The sequence below is a fragment of the Capsicum annuum genome, chromosome 6 (genome assembly GCF_002878395.1).
Source record: "Capsicum annuum cultivar UCD-10X-F1 chromosome 6, UCD10Xv1.1, whole genome shotgun sequence".
NCBI classification, from domain to species: domain Eukaryota; kingdom Viridiplantae; phylum Streptophyta; class Magnoliopsida; order Solanales; family Solanaceae; genus Capsicum; species Capsicum annuum.
The window spans coordinates 146,947,895-146,970,021 of NC_061116.1; positions in this window are offsets into that span (position 1 = coordinate 146,947,895).

Consider the following 22,127-nt stretch of genomic DNA (forward strand, 5'->3'; position numbering starts at 1 on the left):
ATACTATGTTAATGATACATGGATAACTGTGTCTAACAGTTTTGATTATGAAGAACTGGTTTGGTTGACTGTATCTGACAGTCTTGAAGCTGAAGATTGATTACATATATTTTGATAACTGATAACATGAGTGATTATGTCTGACAGTCCTAAATCTGATGGAACTAGCTGATTTCTTACTGTATCTGAGTAACTGAATCTGAGATCAATCCTATCTAGTGGGGATCTCTGAGTATACTGCTAATAAACAAGATTTGACTTAGTCTGAGATCAGTCCTACCTAGCGGGTGATATGTGAATCTGATTATGCTGCTACTGATTGACCATAGTTGAGATCAATCCTATCTAATAGGTGATCTCGTAGTCTATTTATAATGATAAAGATTGACTGTATCTGACAGTTCTAAATCTGTGTTACTGTGCTGAATTGACTGTACCTGACAGTCCTAATTTCTGTAACTAAAATTGTGGGATGTATTTATCTAACTGACATGCCCTATACTAAGCTAACTGGGGTCCAACCTATAACCTCATCTGGAAGGGTGTCAGTACTGCACCACTGGTAAAGACAACTGTTGTGGAGTTAGTCCTAATCTAGCGGTTGACCCCTGGATTCAGTCCTATACATTTAAATACGCTAACAAGTGATCCCTGAGTATGTCAGTCCTATCTAACGAGCGACATCTCGTAACTACGCTGGCACATAGTTTTGTAACTTAGGGATTACTTCTAGGGATCTCAGTCTTGTCTAGCGGGTAAGTCCCCATCCCTTAGCTCGCTCGATTCTGAATCCTACTCCTATTTGAAAGACACTGAACTGAACTGATTGGCTAAACTAAACTGAGTTGATTAACTGAATTGAACTGATACTGGTGGTATTTTCTAGCGGAACTAAACTGAATTTGAGTTCCATTGACTGACGAAATGTACTGAGTTTTGAGGACTGACTGAGAATACTGAAGTTACTAAGATTGACTAGGAATACTGAGGTTACTGAGATTACTGAGCTACTGAAATTACTGAGATTTCCTAAGTCACATGACTGACTGAGTTTTATGGATCATAGCTTGACTGAGGAGATCGTGAAAACATGACATGGCTCTAGGTACATAGCTAAATGTTTGGGTACAAGTACCCCCAGGACTCGATGAGAAGAAACTGGCATAGCATAGCTTACTTGAACACATGACCAACAACACAATTCATAATTCATATATTGATGCACTTCATCAAATGTGTGATATGCATAAGCTTGTACATACATGGGGATTTCATGATATCATACTAGTTGGGCATTGTTCCTTCATCTAGGAATTTAATCATACACATAATAGGCATAGAATGTGTAAACAACATTATACAACAATCAAACATCATGATTCATCTCTAATTTCATCATCCAAGGGTTTTAATCCTAGGTTTACATGAATCTATAACATTACTAATCTATTACATATGTAATTTATCACCAAACATGAATTAGAATGCAATTAGTCATTATCAACATGAACAAGAGCAATCCAATCATGAAATTCATAAAGAAAATCCATAACTTGAATTTAGAAAAGAGATTCTTGGACTTCATGGACGAAAGGAGTCCATGAATGAACACTACGCATACTTTAGCTTGTGATTCTATGAAGATTGACGAAGAGATTCTTGAAATTTGACAGTGAATTCCCTTGGAATTGAACCTTCTATGAAAACCCTAGGGCTTGTTCTTGAGAGTTTCTTAGAGTAATTGAGTATAAGTTGCTGAATTATGGCCAAATCTCATGTTATAAGGATTATATAGGGTAGGAAATGGACCCTTTTAACCCTAGGACACATCTTTAATTTTTGAGTTTCATCCTTGGCGCGACGCGCCAAGTCACTAGAAAGTGACAAATGGGAAATTGCACGGTGGTGCGACATGGAGCTATCGTGTTGCCACCTTGTCTATGACCTAGAAGTTTGGCGTGACGCACCACTATTATAGAGTAACACTAGAAATTGACAATTGCCATTTGAGCTATCTCCGCGACGCGCTGAACGCTTAGGTGATACACTGTATCTCTAAAAAGACTCTAACTCTTCACCCGGGTGTCGGATATGGGTGAATTTGGTATTGATGGAAAATTTATTCGATTCTCCACATGATAAAAAGTGAAAATATTAAAAATACTATGTGTACAAAGTAGATTCATCTTTCAAAGAAAGCTTCTAACATTCTTGGGGAAACGTTTCAAGCTAGGAAAGTACGGGGTATTACATTAGTCCTCACAAATAATTATTACTTTCTGTCAGTATGTGTAATACATCATATTAATCTTAGCTCAAGTTAGCTCACAGTTGCATGTTAAGGGGTCCAAGCCTTGGAATTTTCACTAAGTGTACTTAGTTATTTCAAGACCCCTAAACTTCGATGATTTTATTTTTAACCTTCCCAACCTTGGAATGTTGATTTTTGAGTTGATTCGTGATCGGGGTTGTTCAAAGTACATCTCGGATGAGTTTTGAAATTTTTGGACGAGCGTAGGAGTGTGTGTGGAAAACTAAAACAATATCACCATCGGGATAAGCGAGCGTCACCCCTCTAGTCTATGGGGTTAAGGTGGACGCCGCCCTTTCTAGTCCATTACTCTAAGGCGGGCGCCACCCGGCCTAGTACGCCGCTACAGGGCCTACTTATCCCCCTCTCTATTTCGTTCAGCTTTGTTCTTGACATTTTAAGGGTATTTGGGTCAATTTCCTTCACCCAATTCGTCCATAACACGAATTTATGACTCCCAAGGAGCATTATTTGCCCTTTTACTCACAAATCCTCTCAATAAAAACCCTCATTCTTCCTAAGAACGAACTCTAACTCTTTCACAAAAAATCAATAAACTTAAGCTTCAAGTTTAAAAAATTCTCAAGGAATCTTCAAGAATTCATCTAGTGAGGCATGTGGGATGTTCATCTATTGGTCCCTTTCACCTATGGAGCCCAAAATCCTCTTTTGATTTAATTTATGAGTTTATGCCTTTTCTTGATGAAATAAATCCATGAATCTCTTATTAATTCACGTTCAAATTATGGTTACAAGTGTTTTCAAGTAGAATAAGTCATATCATGCTTCAAGTGTTGCAATTCCCATGTCATGATCCATTGATTTCAAGATTTATCCTCAAGTTATGAATTTAACCATGTTATTTTCCTCATGTTTAAGGCATTCACATACCCAAGTTTATGATTATTACATGTTTGATGAAATGCCTATGTTTTGGTTCTTTGAATTGTGATTTCATGCTACAGTATTTCAAGTTTGATATTGTATTTTAAAACCATTCAGTACTGGTAGGTTATGAACAGCCGATACCTAGTTGTTTTACATGATTTCAATGTCTCAGTAATGACTTCAGTTGAACCATGAGTATTATCATTAGTCAATTGTTATGATCAAACTATGATGCGGAATGTCAGTTGTATTTCAGTTGTATCTAATTTAACCTAGATCAGTACCAGTGTCAGTTCAGTTGGGACTAGGATTTAGCACCAAGTAAACCTAGGAATGGAGGCTCACCTACTTGTTAGGACTGGGTCCTTAGTAGTAGTCCTTAAGTTCCAAAACTGCATGGCTAGCGTAGGATTATGAGATGTCACCCGCTAGTTTAGGACTGGCACTCTCTTAGGCATTACCCGCTGTTTAGGACTGACTCCCTAATCCTTCGAGATATTAGATTAGTAGATCCACACAGCCAGTGTTAGTATCCGTGGTAAGTTACTGACACCCTTCCAACTAGGGTTATAGGTTGGACCCCGATTAGCTCAAATTGGGGCATGTCGATTAGATGATACCTCCCACAGTCCTAGTATAATAGTCAGTATATTTCAGTTCAGGTTTGCTTGACTAAGTGTAAAGAACCTCAGTTATTCAGTTATACAGATTTTAGTTATTCAACTTACATATTATTTCAGAAACATATTTATACTTGGTCTTACATTCACAAACCTTATATGTTCATGCATTTATGTTCAGTTATTCCCATACATTTCATATAGTCCTCATCTCATATACTAGTACATTCAAAGTACTGACCGCATACTTTTCTTTGTACTATGTTGTCTTATAACATAAGTTCGGGCGCTCAGTTTCCCGACCACTCTTAGACAGCTCAGCGATATTCAGCAGCAGTAGTGGTGAGTTCTCATCTATCGAGGAAATAATCTATCTATTTCAGTTATTTTTATATTTTCATATGCTTAGCTAGTTGGAGTTAGTTGGGGGTCTGTCCCATCAACTCTTCAGTCAGTTTAGAGGCTTTCAGACACTTAGTTAGATAGTCAGTCTATCATTTTAGTATTATCAGTTGTTATCAGATATTTCAGACATGTTTTAAATTCGTGTTTCAATATCTAGTTTTATAGTATTTTATTAGTTTATTTCCATATACGTTATATCAGTGCTATTATATTCAGTGCTTACGCAGGTACCAGCTCATGGGTCAGCTTGTGGTCATTTGTAACAATAAGTACCATTGTTGCGACTTAGGGTTAGCCTCGGGTCATGACAATATTCCTGTAAATATGATTTAATTAAGACTTATAGATTTTCACATAACTTTTTTTAACGACTTTATATATGAACCTAGGATTATAAAATCTAATGTGTTCTTCAATACTTTGTAGCTTGGCATATTTGGCCCACAAAAAAAAGAAAGATTATGCATCATTGCATTGATGGTTGCAAAAGACTACAATCAAGTTTCAGTAAGTGCCTTGTTAGAACTTTTTTTTTTACAATGGTTATAATAAACAACTGTTTGAATTATTTTCACAATAGCCTTCAACTCGATAATGTGATACAATACTGCAGTTCTGTTTTTTCTTATTTCTCTTTACCCATTTTATGAAACATATTCTAGGCCTATATTCTTGAGTCGAGGGTCTTTTGGAAATAACTTCTCTACCTACATGAGGTAAGGGTAAAGTCTACGTACAACACTACCCTACCCAGATTCCATTTGTGAAATTACACCAAGTATATCATATATTTTTGTTGTCCATATGTACACGTTGGCAAACTAATCATGCTCCTTAAGGTCTTTCACAAACTCCACCTGTCTAGTTTAAGTCTTCAATCAACTACTTTCTATCCTTATTTTGCATTCCATATTCTTTACTTATTATTAACTTGAATGCCTAGCTGCATGCTGTTAGGAAAGACGGGTACACAATCAAAGAGCCCGACGGGGTAGCAGCGAAAAATATCCAAGATTAAACTTTCCCTTTCAACTTGAACCAAGAGGAGACAAGCAAACCAAGCAAAAAAAAAAGTAATATGGCAGCAAATGAATTACCACACAAATGTGATAGGGCAAGAATAAAGGCAATCACACAAGAACCACATTTACGTGGAAAACCCTTTGGTATGAAGAGTAAAAAACCACGGGACCAAACCTCCACTGTAATCACCAAAGAGTTACAATATTGTCCTCCAAAATGGCTACAAAACAAGTGCCAAACAAAAAAAAATAATACATAAACCACAGCACCAAACACTAGAAAAATAAAGGAGTGAAAGCACAAAAAATGCAGCTACTGTTTGGGAATGAAGAACAGGAGATACAGGCCACCAAATCAAGATACTCTAGTTCCTAATCAAAGATTGAGATGAGAGGAACAATCATTCAAAAATCAGCTCAATCGGACAAGAAACAAAGCGGGAATCGCAATTTGAAGTTGGCAGCTGTGGCTGAAATTTAGGTGCGAAAATCAGCTTTGTTTTTCTCTCTTTGGCTGCTGAAAACTCTCTTTTTGTGATGGTGAATAAGACCTAAAAAGATCAATATATATTCCCCATAGTAATGGGCCTATGGGTAAAAGTGGGCTGGTCCAAATTAGGCTTCATTTATCCACATAGGAAGGGAAAAAGACTCAATAACCTAATAATTCTCCCCCTCCCAACTATGTGGAGGAGACCACCATCCCAGCGATCATGCAACAATCTTCAAACTTCCCTCTTGGCAAAGATATAGTCATCATGTCGGAACCATTATCATCCATATGAATCTTCTCAAGTTCAAGAAACTTAGAATCCAACACATCCCGAATCCAATGGTCTCTCACATCAATGTGTTTAGACTGACCATGAAATGTAGAATTCTTGCCAAGATGTATGGCACTTTGACTGTCGCAATGAAGCATATACCTCTCTTAAGCACAACCAAGTTCCCCCAAGAATCTTTTTATCCAAAGTAATTCTTTACAAGCTTCAACGGCAGCAATAAGGTCAGCTTCTGTAGTAGATAGAGCAACACATTTTTGCAACCTAGATTGCCAAGGCACAACTCCCCCTGCAAAAGTAACCAAATCCCCTGAAGTAGACTTGTGATTATCAACATCATCGGCCATATCTGAATCAGTATAACCACAAAGACTAGGCTTTCCTGTGCCAAAACACAAAATCAGACCAGAAGTGCCATAAAGATATCTCATAATCCACTTCACAACATTCCAATGTTCTCTTCCCAAATTAGAAAAAAAATGACTAACAACACCAACAGCATGAGCAATATCCGGTCTTGTGCAAACCATTGCATACATTAAACTACCAACAGCTGAAACATAAGGAACTTTCTTCATATCTTCCTTCCCATCATCACTGGAAGGACACTGCTTCGTGCTCAACTTGAAGTGCATAGTTAAAGGTGTACTGACAACCTTAACCTTGTCCATGTTAAACCTTCGAAGTACTTTCTGAATGTACTTTTCTTGTGATAACCATAACTTCTTGGCCTTTTCATTATCGCCTTCTTTCTTTTGTCGTCTTATTTCTCTCTTATGCTTGTAACAATATTTCATGATATGCCCTTTTTTATTGCAATAGTCACATGTAACATTCTTGAATTTGGACCTTGACTTGCTTCTACTTTTATCTCTATCATTTGAATCTATGGACTTATTTTTACCCCTCTATTCAGTAACCAAAACATCAGAGTGTGAAGATAAAGAAGATGAGGCCTGAGATCTTATTCTCATCTCTTCATTCAAGACACCACTCTTAACATATTTCATAGTTACAATACCATCGGGAGCAGAATTAGTCAAAGAAACTCGAAGAGTTTTCCAATAGTCAGGCAGAGTATTAAGAAGCCAAAGTCCCTGAATTTCTTCATCAAACTTTACACCCATTCTGGATAACTGGTTAAGGACACCCTAAAAATTATTTATATGATCAGAAATAGGACTGCCTTCTTTATATCTAATATTCATTAATTGCTTAAGCAGGAACAATTTGTTATTGCCAGTCTTCGAAGCATAAAGTGTCTCGAGTTTGTCCCACAAACTTCTAGCATGTGTCTCATTCACAATATGATTTCTAATATTATCTTCAACCCATTGTCTGATATAGATACAAACCTATAAGTGCTCAAATTCCCAATCTTTATCTATCATGGATTCAGGTTTAGTAGATGTATTTTCTTGACAAATAGAAGATCTTTCATCTTGCCTTTCGAAGTATGATAGTTACTACCATTCAAACACGCCATCTTGCTCATATTTGCCTCCATCATTCAAATCTACAATCAACAATAACCAACACTCTGGTACCACTTATTAGAAAAGATGGGCACACAATCAAAGAGCCCGATGGGGTAGCAGCAGAAAATACCTAAGACTGAACTTTTCCTTTCATCTTGAACCAAGAGGAGACAATAAAACCAAGAAAAATAAAGTAATATGGCAGAAAATGAATTACCACACAAATGCGATAGGCCAAGAATAAAGGCAATCACACAAGACACCAAATTTACGTGGAAAACCCTTCGGTGTGAAGAGTAAAAAATCACGGGACCAAACCTCCACTATTATCACCAAGGATTTATAATAATGTCCTAGAAAATGGACACAAAATAAGTGCCAAACAACAAGAAACAATACATAAACCACAGCACCAAACACTAGAGAAATAAAGGAGTGAAAGCACAAAAAATCCAGCTACTGTTTGGGAATGAAGAACAGCATCTACAGGCCACCAAATCAATCTCCGTTAGTTCCTAATCAAATATTGAGATGATAGGAACGATAAATCCAAAAATCAACTCAATTGGACAAGAAAGAAGAGAAAATCGCAATTTAAAGTTGACAACTGTGGCTGAAATTTAAGTGCAAAAATCAGCTTTGTTTTTCTCTCTTTAGTTGCTGAAAACTCTCTTTTTGTGATGGTGAATAAGACCTAAAAATATCAATATATATGCCCCATAGTAATGGGTCTATGGTTAAAAGTGGGCTAGTCCAAATTAGGCTTCATTTATCCACATAGGAAGGGAAAAAGACCCAATAATCCAACACATGCAAATATTGGGATGAAATTGGCATGATAAATGAAATTGAAAAAAATCATTTACTCCAACGATTAAGATCGACTTAACCATTGAAGGAAGATATCTAGACAAGATCAATAACTTAATGGAAATGTAAGTTGTCATTCCTTTTTTTTATCTCTAGAACATTTGGTTGACCCAAAATCTCAACTACCACGAATACGAATGATGATATATCAATGTCTTTGCCCTATGTAAGAGCCTTGGAATATATCCAGTTAACAAATGGAAAGACCAATAAGTTTAATGAATACCAAAGGACGCGAGAATGTGAAGTGGAAGCCTTTGAAAATGGACATAAACTCAATATTAATGGGTCTTTTAACTACAAAAATAAACTGGGAGGTGCAAGAGATTTTATCCATGATCATAAGGGTAATTGGATCAGTTCCCTCATGTTTAATTTATTTCAAAGACGTTGTATGCAGATAAGAAAGGAACTACTTTTACAAGACATAGAGCCTTATATGAAGTGTCATAACAAATTGGCAAAATCTATCTTGTGCTAGCAAATATGAGGCACTTAATGATGTATAACATATGGAAAATGGCATAATATACCTTCTAGTATTGAAAATGATTCTAAAATGCACTTCTTCCATTTTGGGCTCTAAAATACTCTTCCATCCACCTGTTTGACTCTATTTTACCCTTTCCCTAACAGAATTTAAAAAAATAAAATAATTGATATTTTTATTTAATATGTGACAGTTTTTTATTGATTGAAATTTAATTAGTTAAAAACTTAATAATCCCTAAACCCAATCGGATCCCACTTTAAATAATCCCACATAACAATCCGGCGTATTAAATGGAGTTTTCTCTCTATTTTCTCATTCAGCGTGAATGTTGATGAATGGGAAGAATGTTGTACAATATTAATTGCTCATTTTTTTTCCTTCTTCTTGGTTATCTACAATGGAATATATTCATCTGCACAAGAAAGCTCTCTGTTTTAGATAATTCTAAGTTTAATTTAATTAGAAAAGGAATTGAGCTAGACTAACAACTTATTCAATCGTTATTAGAGTTGAACACAAAGTTTCTCAGGCTTATGGTTTTGCAAACAAACCTATTTAACAAGAAAACGGACAAAAAGTGTTGGACAATGACCAAAGAGCTAACCTGCTTTCCATCCATCAACGTTCATGTTCAAAGCGAAAATAGAGATAAAACTCCACTTAATACGTTGGGTCTGGTTATTTAAAGTGGGATTTGGTTGGATTTAGAAATTATTAAGTTCTTAGTTAATTAAATTCCAACAAATAAGAAACCACCATGTGTTGAATGAAAATATTAATTATTTTTTAAAAAAAATTATTAAGGGAAAGAGTAAAATAGAGCCAAATATATGAATGGAAGGACAGATAAGAGTCCATAAATGAAAGGCATGTATTTTAGAACTATTTTCAATACTTGAAGGGTATATAGGCTCTTTTATGTATATTATAATAAATGATCCCCTTTAACACCCCCTACCTCCACCCCCTCAAAAAAACAAAAGATTGAATGTTGCTAAAGGTTCGATTAATTTTATGACTTTTGTTAAGGAAATCATATTTGTGAACTTGAATTTTGAAATAAACGTGTAATGGATTTGTACAATTTGAATTTTATAAAAGTATTTTTGATTTTCTTTTTAGTGCTAAAAATTGAGATAAGTTGATAATGAGAATTTGAAAAAATATTGCATTAATAAACTTTTAAAACATAATAGTCACTTTGATTTGATAGTTTAGACTTATTTATCTAACTAGTTTAGGATACGTTGCAATACGTCAAGCCATTTGTAATATTTGAAACTTAACTTGAAAGAGATTTTACGCTACAAAAATAATCTTGGATATTCAATTTTGGAATAAAAACAAGTTAGTGGAAGGGTTGTTTGCCAAATCAGGGACCGTGATTCATTTTATCCAGCTTATCATCTTCCTATATACTTGCTTGATAATGACATGACATTTGCAAGTAGGGGTGTTAATGGTTCGGTTTGGATTAATTTTTTATTAAAATCATAACCAAATCAATTAAGTCTGTTTTAAAATTTCAATATCAAACCAAATCAAATAAAATTAAAAAAATCATCGATTTGGTTCTTATCGGTTTGGTTTAATTTTTTAGTTTATAATTAGCTAATGATAAATCAATAATAGTCAAACATGAGACTTGAGATAACTATTTTAAATGAACATTAGGAATCAATAAATTTCTCTATACTGTCACAAGATTAATATATATATGAATCTTCTATCATTTTTCAACAGTATTTTCAAGTTTTAGAATATTTACGTTGCATAATCGTAGAGATTTTTTCACTTCACATGTCTAATATCCATAGAAGAAATATATATTTGTAAATAGAATGACCAGTCTTTATATATTTAAGGGGGCAAGCCGTTGAAGAGTAGATGGATGTCTTAGTAAAAAAAAATTAAAAACTGTCCAAACCACATATATATAATTAGATAAATAGACTGAGTATTGAATTTGGATATGTTTTTTAGGAAATGAGATGTAAAAGTATTATAGTGCATGTGAAATAAGTAGACTCTAACCAAATTAATAATTAAAAGATATAAAATGCTATAATTATTTATGAAAAACTAATATTACATATTCAAATAATTGTAAAATCTACATATATAATTTATTGGTTCGATTCGATTATTTTTTCGATCTTTTTTTAGTAAAATCATAACAAAACAAAATATTATCGGTTTTTAAAATTCAAAAGAAAATCAAATCAAATATCATTTTTTTAGTGGGTTTAATTTAATTTACGATTTGATTTGATTTTTAACTAAACCATGAACACCCCTACTTGCAAGTTCTGGTGTTGGTTGTTGTATTGAGTTCTGGAGAATAGGGAAGTTCATGCACAGTGAGGTATGATCACTAATAATGAAATCAAATTCTTGTTTAGCTTTCTAATTACCTGTGGTTGTAATAATATAGTCTTCTAATTTCATGTTGGTGTTTCATTGTCAATTCTCTTCATTATTTGTTGTTTCTAATGGTTGAATGTTTTAAGTCAAGATTGTATTGATAATTTCATTTTTTTTTACAATCATCCAAATTATTTCATTGTTTACCCTTATATACTTCTCTATCTCTTTTATAAGTTTATTCTGTAGTAAATTTAACAGTCTTTTTATATTACAAGTTAAAATTTTAATCAATTAATTTTTTATAAGTCCAGCATATTGTTTATGTAATATTTATGAAAATTATAATTTCTGACTTTAAAATTAATTGTGTCTATGCAAATCTATGCAAGTCTATTTGTCATGTATTTTAGTTCAAGTAAGAAGAGCAATTTAGTAAAAGTGACAAAAGAGTTTGAAAATGAGGTGTAGGTGACTCAAGTTTTAATAATTGAGTGTAGGTGACAATTTATTTATTAGTGATTAAGAAAGTTAGGAAAGTTTGAGAATAGCCAATAAGTTTTTATTTTACACTTTGATCCAAATGTTGACCTAATAACTAGAAATGGAGGGGATAAAAATATGCATTTTGTCTCTCTTCTCATTATTGTTGTTCTCTCTCTTCGCCATTTTTATTGTTCATTATCGCTACTGCTTTATTCATTATCTTGTGCTTCATTATCATTATCTTCTTCTTCTTTATCACCATCTTCTTCTTCTTGTTTACCATTGTTGTTGTTACCGCTACTGCTGCTACTTGGCCAATTTTTTAGGTCAAATTTAGTTTCGTACATCACTTTGGCATTACTTCATAGGTGACATTGGTAAGTAAAATTATGATTGTTAGTTGAATCTCTCATTTGGGTACACTGCTACTACTATTTTTAAAATAATGGATAGAGCCATAAACATGAACCTAATAAAATATTTATCTGTTTCAACAGATGACTCGTCTGTTGCGACAGGTGAGTCATCTGTCACAACGGAAGACTCATATATTGGATTCATTTTTATGGTTCTTTAGTGATTTAATATGAATCAAACAGATTGGTCATCCATTGCAACAAACAAGTTCTCTGTTGCAACAAAGGAGTTATCTGTTGACAAAAATTACTTATCTGTTGTAATAGAACCTGAACTCGGTTCCAACAGATGAGACGTCTGTTGCAACAGGTAACTAATCTGTTGCAACAGTTTTTGTATTTGTTGCTATATGTCACACATCTGTTGGAATCAACTTCAAAGGTTCTGTAGTACATCCCAATAGGTGATTCATCTGTTGCAACAGATGTATAATCTATTGCAATATAGGAGTCAACTTTTCCAACAGATGACTCATCTATTGGAATAAACTTCAGGTTCTATAGTAATGTAACATGAATTACCAACAGGTGATTCATTTGTTACAACATATAACTAACCTGTTGCAACATATTATTCACCAGTTGTAACATATTATTCATCTATTAAGGTTCATTTTACGACATTATAAAATCATAATTAATTTTGTTATGATATCATTATTAACTTTCTTTAACAAATGTCTCTATTTAGGTACGACTAATGGAGGGATCAATAACAAATGTCTTTATTTAGGTACCATAAGATGTAATAGCAAAACTTGTGTTGTTGTTTGTTATGGACTTTGATATTTTTAACTCATTATTGTGAACGTAAATATTATTATTTATTTTATAAAAATCTTTTTATTAACTTGTGCATCAATAAAAGAGGTAAAATAGGAACTAAATACAACAGACCACAAAATTATTTTAAGCAGACTACCTATCTGTTGCAACAGATGGATATTTGCTGGAAGAACAAAATACATTTCATCAAACTGGAATGTGTTCCTCCAACATATGACCAATCTTTTGCAACAGATGGATAATCTGTTGGAGCAACACAATACACTTTCTGCCACAAACTCAACAGATGACCAATCTGTTTAAACAGATGGTCCATCTATTGAAAGAACTCAAAACTCTTGCTTGCTACTGGATTCAAAATTATTTCTTACATCCAGCCATCGATATGCCTATTGAGAAGAAGAAATAGACAGAATAAAAACTAAATAAGAATTAAAAATCAAACTCGACCAAACATAAATTTTTCATTAAATAAAAATAAAATACATTAGGTAGGTAGATCCGATATAGAAAAATAAAAATACATATGCTAAAAGAAAACATATCACCTAATTATTATTATTATTATTATTATTATTATTATTATTATTATTATTATTATTATTTTTCTTTGCCGTCCAACCGTCAATCGGCAGCTGCAGGGCACTTCTCAGTCTGCAAATCTCTCGGAGCGTCCTTGCTCTCACGACGGCCAACTCCCATTGGAGTTCATTAACCTACCTCTGAAGTTCCCGCATGTTGTCACACAGAATAGCAATGTCCCAAACAGTATCAACCATATCTAGAACACGCTTGAATTGACAAAAACGTAAGCACAAAAGTAAAGAAAGGAGTCTGAATGTAATACAACATATACTACTAACTGTTACACACACAAAAAAAACTTACCTAAACGAGAAAGGAATCTGGTCTTTGAAGAGAAGTGGTTGAAGATGTAATACAAAAGACAAAATGCAAGAAATAAATAAAGTAGAATAGAATGAACGAGTATGGAGGAACCTATTTATAGAGGATTGAATCTGAATATGGTAGGTAAAAAGTCACGACTGTTCACCTCCTTCATTAAATCTAACTGGTGATGTTTCGACTATTGTGAAAGTCATAATTAAATCTGACTGATGACTTTTTCATTATTGTGAAAAGTCATGTCTTTTAAGCTTTTCAATAATATAACTGTTTTTATTGAATTGTTACAACTCTTCCATCCATCAGTTGCAATATATGGTCCATCTGTCGCAACAGATTAACTATTTGTTGCAACATATGGTCCATCTATTTTAATAGATTAACCATTTGTCGCAGCATATGGTTTATTCATTGCAACAAACGCTCAATTCCTACCTCCAACCATCGACATGTTGAGAATAAGAAACAGACAGAATGAAAAATAAATAAGAATTAAAAATCCAAAGTTGACTAAACATACATAGATTTTTGAATCCATTATATACAAATATACAATAAAAAATAAAACATACTTTAGGTTGATCCAATATAATAAAACAAAATGCATACACTAAAAGAAAAATTATAACCTAATTATTATTATTATTATTATTATTATTTATTATTATTATTATCAACCAGACAATTGTCATCCAATAGCAGCAAGTCCCTCCTCAACCTTGCTCTCATGGCGCCCAACTCCCATCGAAGTTCATGAATTTGCCTATCAAGTTCCCGCAAGAAGTCGTGCATGATCACTTTATACAAATTTGAATTAGCCATATCTAGAAGTGGAGTAGACTGAAGGAGTAAGGAGGGACCTATTTATAGAGAATTAAATTTGAATGGGTTAGTAAAAAACACACGACTGTTCATATATTTATCTTTATTAAAAAACAGATTTGAATATGATATTTTATATTTATTTTATTTTGGAAAGAAAATTACTTTAAAATAAATTCAACAGATGGATAATCTGTTGCAAAATATATTTTATCTGTTTGATAATTTACAACATATTGGCAATTTGTTGCAATAGATGTATATATCTATTAGATTAATTCCAATAGATAAGTCGTTTGTTGCAAAAAATTAATCATCTATTATAACAGATGTCTATAATTGTTTGATAATTTTAACAGATGTGTTATCTGTTGAAATAGGTTAGTCATATGTTTATTCAAATTAAGCCATAGATAGGGACGGAAGAATAAGGTGTGTGTAGATGGATGGATCTACTTTCATGTGTGGGAGTTATGTATTACAGATAAGGTCATCATGACAACACACATAAAGTACAATGATTTTGTGAATATAGTTTTTAACCGATTAGGCATTGATCATTCAAACAAGATCCTGTATGTACAGTTAAAGTTTGATTGGTTTGAATTGATAAGGACGAGGGACCATGAAGATTGTGTTGATACCCTATTATAATTTTATGATGGTTGTGCTCATGTTTATACATGTCAAGTTTTAGAAAAGAATCAGTATTTGGTGGCATTGAAGAGATCCAATAGCGATTGAACTGACTTTAAGGGTGCACTAGACTTTCAGAAGGCCTTCGAAGCCTCCCTTTGTAGCAAATAAGAATAAAAAATCAATAGAATTCCCCTGACCTAAATTTATATGGATGGGTTGTTCGAGAAGATGATTATAAGCCAGAAAAATCCGCAGGAGAGTACCTGCGAGGGAAAACGGAGTTGATGAAATACTATATCATCTGAGACAAAATTGAAGAGTAAACATAAGGTAGCAATCAAGGAACTTCTAGCGAATTTGGCCGATGAAATTGACTTAACCTGAGAAATCTGAATCAAGTCCAAATATGAAAGTGTAACCAAAAATAAAAATCTGTCAATTGTCTCTCTCAAAGAAAAATACTCCAGCTGGACATTTTGCTAGGGAACTACGACTAGTTAGCATGGTTGGAATGAGCACCTCTAGAGAAAATAACAAATCACCAAGAAAGCAACTTTGCAGGCATCGAGGGTTGAAATGATGTACAGTAAAGAAAGAAAACTTGCGTCAAGAAGTTCTTAAGTTAAAATAAGGAATCATGATAAGGCGGAAATTTTTGAATAGTAACTTGCATCCTATGCCATCTGTTTGTTGTTCCGATCAGGTCAATAGCAGTGAAATCAAAAATGTATAAAGTTGGGCAAAAATCCCAAACCTTTTGGTTTTTACTACGGCTGACGTGACCAGAACCACAAACTGAAGGCCTAGGATACAAGTGTAATTTCTAAATATTTTGTCTTGGCTTGATACCTTATCTCAACTTCAGAAATTCTTGGCACAAGTTTTCATTCTTTACTATATGATATTTCAACCCTCGATCCTTGGTGTTTTGTTATTTTCTCTGGAAGTAATTATTCCGACCATGCTAACTAGTCGTAGTTCCCTAGCAAAGTGTCTAACTGCAGTATTTTTCTTTCGAGAGAGACAACTGACGGATTTTTATTTTTGGTTACACTTCCATATTTGCACCTCATTCATATTTCTTATGTTTTAAGACAATTTCATCGTCCAGATTCCCTACACTTTCCTTGGTACCCTTTGTTTCTTCTTTAATAAGGTATGAGATGATATAATCTCCATCAACTCTCCTTTCCCTCGCATGTAATCTCCTACCACACCATCTGTTGTATAATCATCACTCCGAGCAACCCAACCATATAAATTTGGCTTAAGATAATAACTATATTGATTTTTGTTCTTGGTTGCAACAGTGTGATGCTTCAGAGGCATTTCAAAAGTCCATTGAACCTTTAAAATTAGTTCAATCACTATTGAATCTTCTTACAATGCCACTATAACTTGATCCCTTCACCAAACATGACACATAAACATTTTCAAAACCATCATTAAACTGTTATAGGATATCGACACCATGGTCCCTCATCCTTATCAGTTCGAACATATCAAACTTAACTGTAAAATTACAGATATCTTAGTTGAATGATCAATGCCTAATCGGTAAAAAAATTCATTCAAAAAATTGGTGTACTCTATGTGTGTTTGCATGATAACATTATCAGTAATACATACCTTCCTCATATGAAGTGGTTTCATCTGCAAGCAACTTATTCCTTTGAATCTATCTTTACTCTAGCCTCTTATGTTGGTCGGGTAAAAGTTGATCTACTTTAAATTCCTTTTATCTGCAAACAAGATAAAAATAAATGATATCAAAGAAGAGAAGAACAAAAAAACATTACAATTGATGTTTGCATAATTTAAAAAAAGGGTAACACAAAATTAAATCAATGCAACACATTACAATAAATGTTCCAACAGATGACCCATCTATTTCAACAAATTCTCCATATGTTTAATAGATGAGTAATCTGTTGTAACATACAGCGCATCTGTGGAAACAAATGGCTGACATGTTGCAATAGATGGGTCATCTGTTGGAATAAATCAAACCATCCTTGCTACTGGGTTAATTTCTTCCAATAGTTGTTTCATCTGTTCTAATAGCTGAATCATCAATTGCAATAGTTAGGAAATCTATTGCAACATCACCAACACTATCAATATCAACAACATTATCAATAATAAATAAATAATATCATATATTCCGACACCATCAATAACACAAACACCACATGTTCTAAAACCATCAACAACACCAATACACATGTTCCAAAAACACCAATACCAACATCAACAATGAAGAAACAAACAAAATTCATCTAAAAACGATAATGAAAATAAGTCTTTTTAAGTTTTTTCAACAAATAACTTTTTGCATATTTTAATAAAACAACGGTTCATTCATTCAAGACTTAAAAGTCATTTTCTTTAATTTTCTCAATAAATAGGATATGCGTAATGGGTAAATAAATAAAAATAATAGATGTAAATAACTAATTTAACTAACATGCAATAGTAACTATACCTGCAATGTCAAAAGCAAAGGGATCAAAACACCAATTTCAGTCAAGAAAAGATATAGATTGATTAAGATCTAGAAGGATACTCATGCTAAAGAGGATAAAAAATAAAGAAAAAAAGGAGATGGTTGTGATTACCGAAAAGAGGAGAGAAAGATAAAGAAGATAGATGAATTAATTTATGAATGAATGAGAGATAATTCTAGATATGGGTTTAAATATTCATTAATAACTACGAGGAACATGAGATGATGACATTGAAAAGACAAGATAAGATAACTCAAGGAGGTGACTTTTGAGTTATCTAAGAAATATTTTTACTACCTTGATATTTTATCATTTTTTATTTCGGACAAAATATTTCTTTAAAATTTAAAAAACAACATAAAACAGATATATCATCTATTGCAACAGAATTCAATACATGTTTGACAATTTCCAATAGCTCAGTCATTTGTTGCAACAAATGGCAATGTTTATTTTATAATTTACAACAGATAAGACATCTGTTGCAAAAGGTTGAACATCTGTTTTAATACAATTTCAATTGAGTTCATAAGTTTAACTGTAATTTCAATTGGATTAGCTAGAATTATGGATGAGTTCATAGGGTCAACTACAGTTTCAATTGAGTCGTTGTAGTTGCATGATGTTGGTATTGCATTCCTCTTAACCTGAGCCGTCAACCAATCAATCTGAGTTGAAAATATTCATACTAATTCATTATTTGAGATATCTAAATTGATTTAGCTAGTATTATGGATGAGTTCACAGGGTCAACTACATTTTTAATTATTATAGTTGCATGATGTTGGTATTGCGTTCTTTCTGACCAAAGTCATCAATTGATCAATCTAAGTTAAAACGATTCATATTAACTCATTATTTGAGATGCCTAAATTGATTTATCTATAATTATGGATGATTTGCAGTTGTATAATATTGGTATTGCATTTTTCGTGACCCGAGTCATCAACTGATCAATTTGAGTTGAAATGATTCATATTAACTCATTATTTGAGATTCCTAAATTAATTTAGATATAATTATGGATGATTTCATAGGGTCAACTATAGTTTCAATTGATTCGCTGCAATTTTTTGATGTTGGTATTGCATTTCTCCTAACCCAAGCCGTCAATCGATCAATCTGAGTTGAAATAATTCATATTAACTCATTGTTTAATATACCTAAATTTATTTAGCTAGAATTTTGTATGATTTCATAGGGTCAACTACAGTTTCAATTGAGTTACTACAGTTGCATGATATTGGCATTACGTTCCTCCTGACCCGAGCCATCAACCGATTAATCTGAGTTGAAAAGATTCACATTAACTCATTATTAGAGATAACTAAATTGATTTTTCTAGAATTATGGATAATTTAATAGGATCAACTATAGTTTCAATTGAGTCGCTGCAGTTGCATGGCATTGGTATTGTGTTCCTCCTAATCCGAGCCGTCAATCGATTAATCTGAGTTGAAATGATTCATATTAACTTATTATTTATGATACACAAATTTATTTATCTAGAATTATGGATGATTTCACAGGGTCAGCTACAATTTCAATTGAGTTATTGCAGTTGCATGATGTTGGTATTGCATTCTTCCAAACTCAAGCCATCAACCGATCAATCTGAGTTGAAATAATTCATATTAACGCATTATTTGGGATACCTAAATTGATTTAGCTAAAACTATGAAAGAGTTCACAAGGTCAACTATAGTTTCAATTGAGTCGCTGCAGTTGCATGATGTTGGTAGTGCGTTCCTCCTGACCCGAGTCATCAACCAATCAATCTGAGTTGAAATGATTCATACTAAATCATTGTTTGAGATACCTAAATTTATTTAGCTATAACTATGGATGAATTCACAGGGTCAATTATAGTTTTAACTGAGTCACTGTAGTTGTGTGATATTGGTATTGTGTTCCTCCTGACCTTAGTCGTCAACCAATCAATCTTAGTTAAAAGATTCATAGTAACTCATTGTTTGAGATAACTAAATTTATTTAACAAGAATTATGGATGATTTCATAGGGTCAACTACATTTTCAATTGAGTCGTTGCAGTTGCATTATATTGGTATTCGCTTCTCTTAACCCGAGTCATTAACCGATTAATCTGAGTTGAAATAATTCATATTAACTCATTATTTGAGATACCTATATTGATTTATCTAAAATTATGAATGAGTTCACAGGGTCAACTATAGTTTCAATTGAGTCGCTGCAGTTGTATGATGTTGGTATTGTGTTTCTCCTGACCTAAGCCATTAACCGATCAATCTGAGTTGAAACGATTCATATTAACTCATTATTTGAGATACCTAAATTGATTTAGCTATAATTAAGGATGAGTTCATAGGGTCAACTATAATTTCAATAGAGTCGCTGCAGTTATATGATATTTGTATTGCGTTCCACCTGACTCGAGCCATCAATCAATCAATCTAAGTTGAAACAGTTCATATTAACTCATTGTATGAGATAGTAAATTGATTTAGATAGAATTATGTATAAGTTCACAGAGTCAACTATAGTTTCAATTGAGTCATTGTAGTTGCATGATGTTGGTATTGCGTTCCTCCTGACCCGAGCTATCAACTGACCAATTTGAGTTAAAACGATTCATATTAACTCATTTTTTGAGATACATAAAGTGATTTATCTATTATTTATGGATAAGTTCACAGGGTCAACTATAGTTTTAATTGAGTCGTTGCAGTTGCAGAATGTTTGTATTACGTTTCTCCTGATTTGAGCGGTCAATCGATCAAGTTGAGTTAAAATAATTCATATTAACTTATTATTTGTGAAACCTAAATTATGGATCAGTTCACAGGGTCAAATGCAGTTTCAGTTGAGTCATTGCAGTTACATGATGTTGGAATTGTGTTCCTCTTGACTCGAGTCGTCAACCGATCAATCTGATTTGAAATGATTCATAGTTACTCATTGTTAGAGATACCTAAATTTATTTAGCTAGAATTATGGATGATTTCATAGGGTGAACTACAGTTTTAATTGAGTAGTTGCAGTTGCATGATGTTGGTATTGCATTTCTCCTGACCCGAGCTGTCAACCGATTAATTTGAGTTGAAACAATTCATATTAACTCATTGTTTGATATGCCTAAATTTACTAAGCAATAATTATGGATGAGTTCTATAAATTTTTAAGAGTACACCCTAGATGTCACAAGGTGCCTATAGCCCCGAAGGACCACAAGCTAACCCATGTTGGTACCTGTTGTAAGCATTGAATAAAATAACAGAGAACTTGTGTGGAATTTAACTAAAAATGCCATAAGGTTTTATTTATGAAAACAAATACTAAATATAAATACTAAAAAGGTTTGTCTAAAAATAACAATGTAAGATTGTCAATAACAACTGATAACTGAATAACTGACCGAAAGTGTCCGAAATCCTCTAACTAACTAAATGTGGAGTTGATGGGGAAAGTCCTCAACTAACTTTAACAGACTATTGAAATGAAATAAACATAACAGTCCTCAAAACATGAGGACTCACCTCTGCTACTGTTGCTGATGTGCGAGGAGGTCTAGGTGCAGTCGGGAACCTGAGCGTCCGAACCTATGATATCAGACATCGTAGTGCAAATAAATGAGTATGTGGTCAGTACTTTGAATGTACTGGTATGCGATATGGGTTTAGGCTGTTATGCATGGGTTCATGTGCATAAGCAATAACTGACTGAATGAATAGCATGGAGTACTAAGTAAGAATGGATGGAAGTTGTAAAATTTTAGGATACATGACCAAGCATATGACATGATGATGGGATAGTCTATAAACTGAAATACTGATATTGTACAACTAATGAATGTATGCTATGGTCGAGCAAGCCTGAAATTGAGTACTAGACTAAATATCGGAGTAAGACTGTGGGAGATATCATCTAATCGACATGCCCCAAAATAAGCTAATTGTGGTCCAACCTGTAACTCTAGTTAGAAGGGTGTCAGTACCATGCCACGGGTACTAACACTGGCTGTGTGGATCCACTAAAGTGTTGTCCCAAAGAATTAAGGGTCACCCTCAACTGGCAGGGCCCTAATAAGATATGTGTCAACCCTCAACTGCCAGGTTAACGTATTAACGTACGTTGGCTACATAGTTCTGGAATTTGGAGACTGCAACAAAAGGTCACACCCTCAACTGGCAGGTGAGCCCCCATTCTTGGATTGCTCGGTGCTAAATCCTACTCCTAACTAAACTGACTCTAATTACTGAACTGAATTGAGTTTAGTGACATGATATACTAACTGAACTGATAATGCTCTAATATATATACAAAACCATCCTAAAAATACTAAAACTAAAAAAA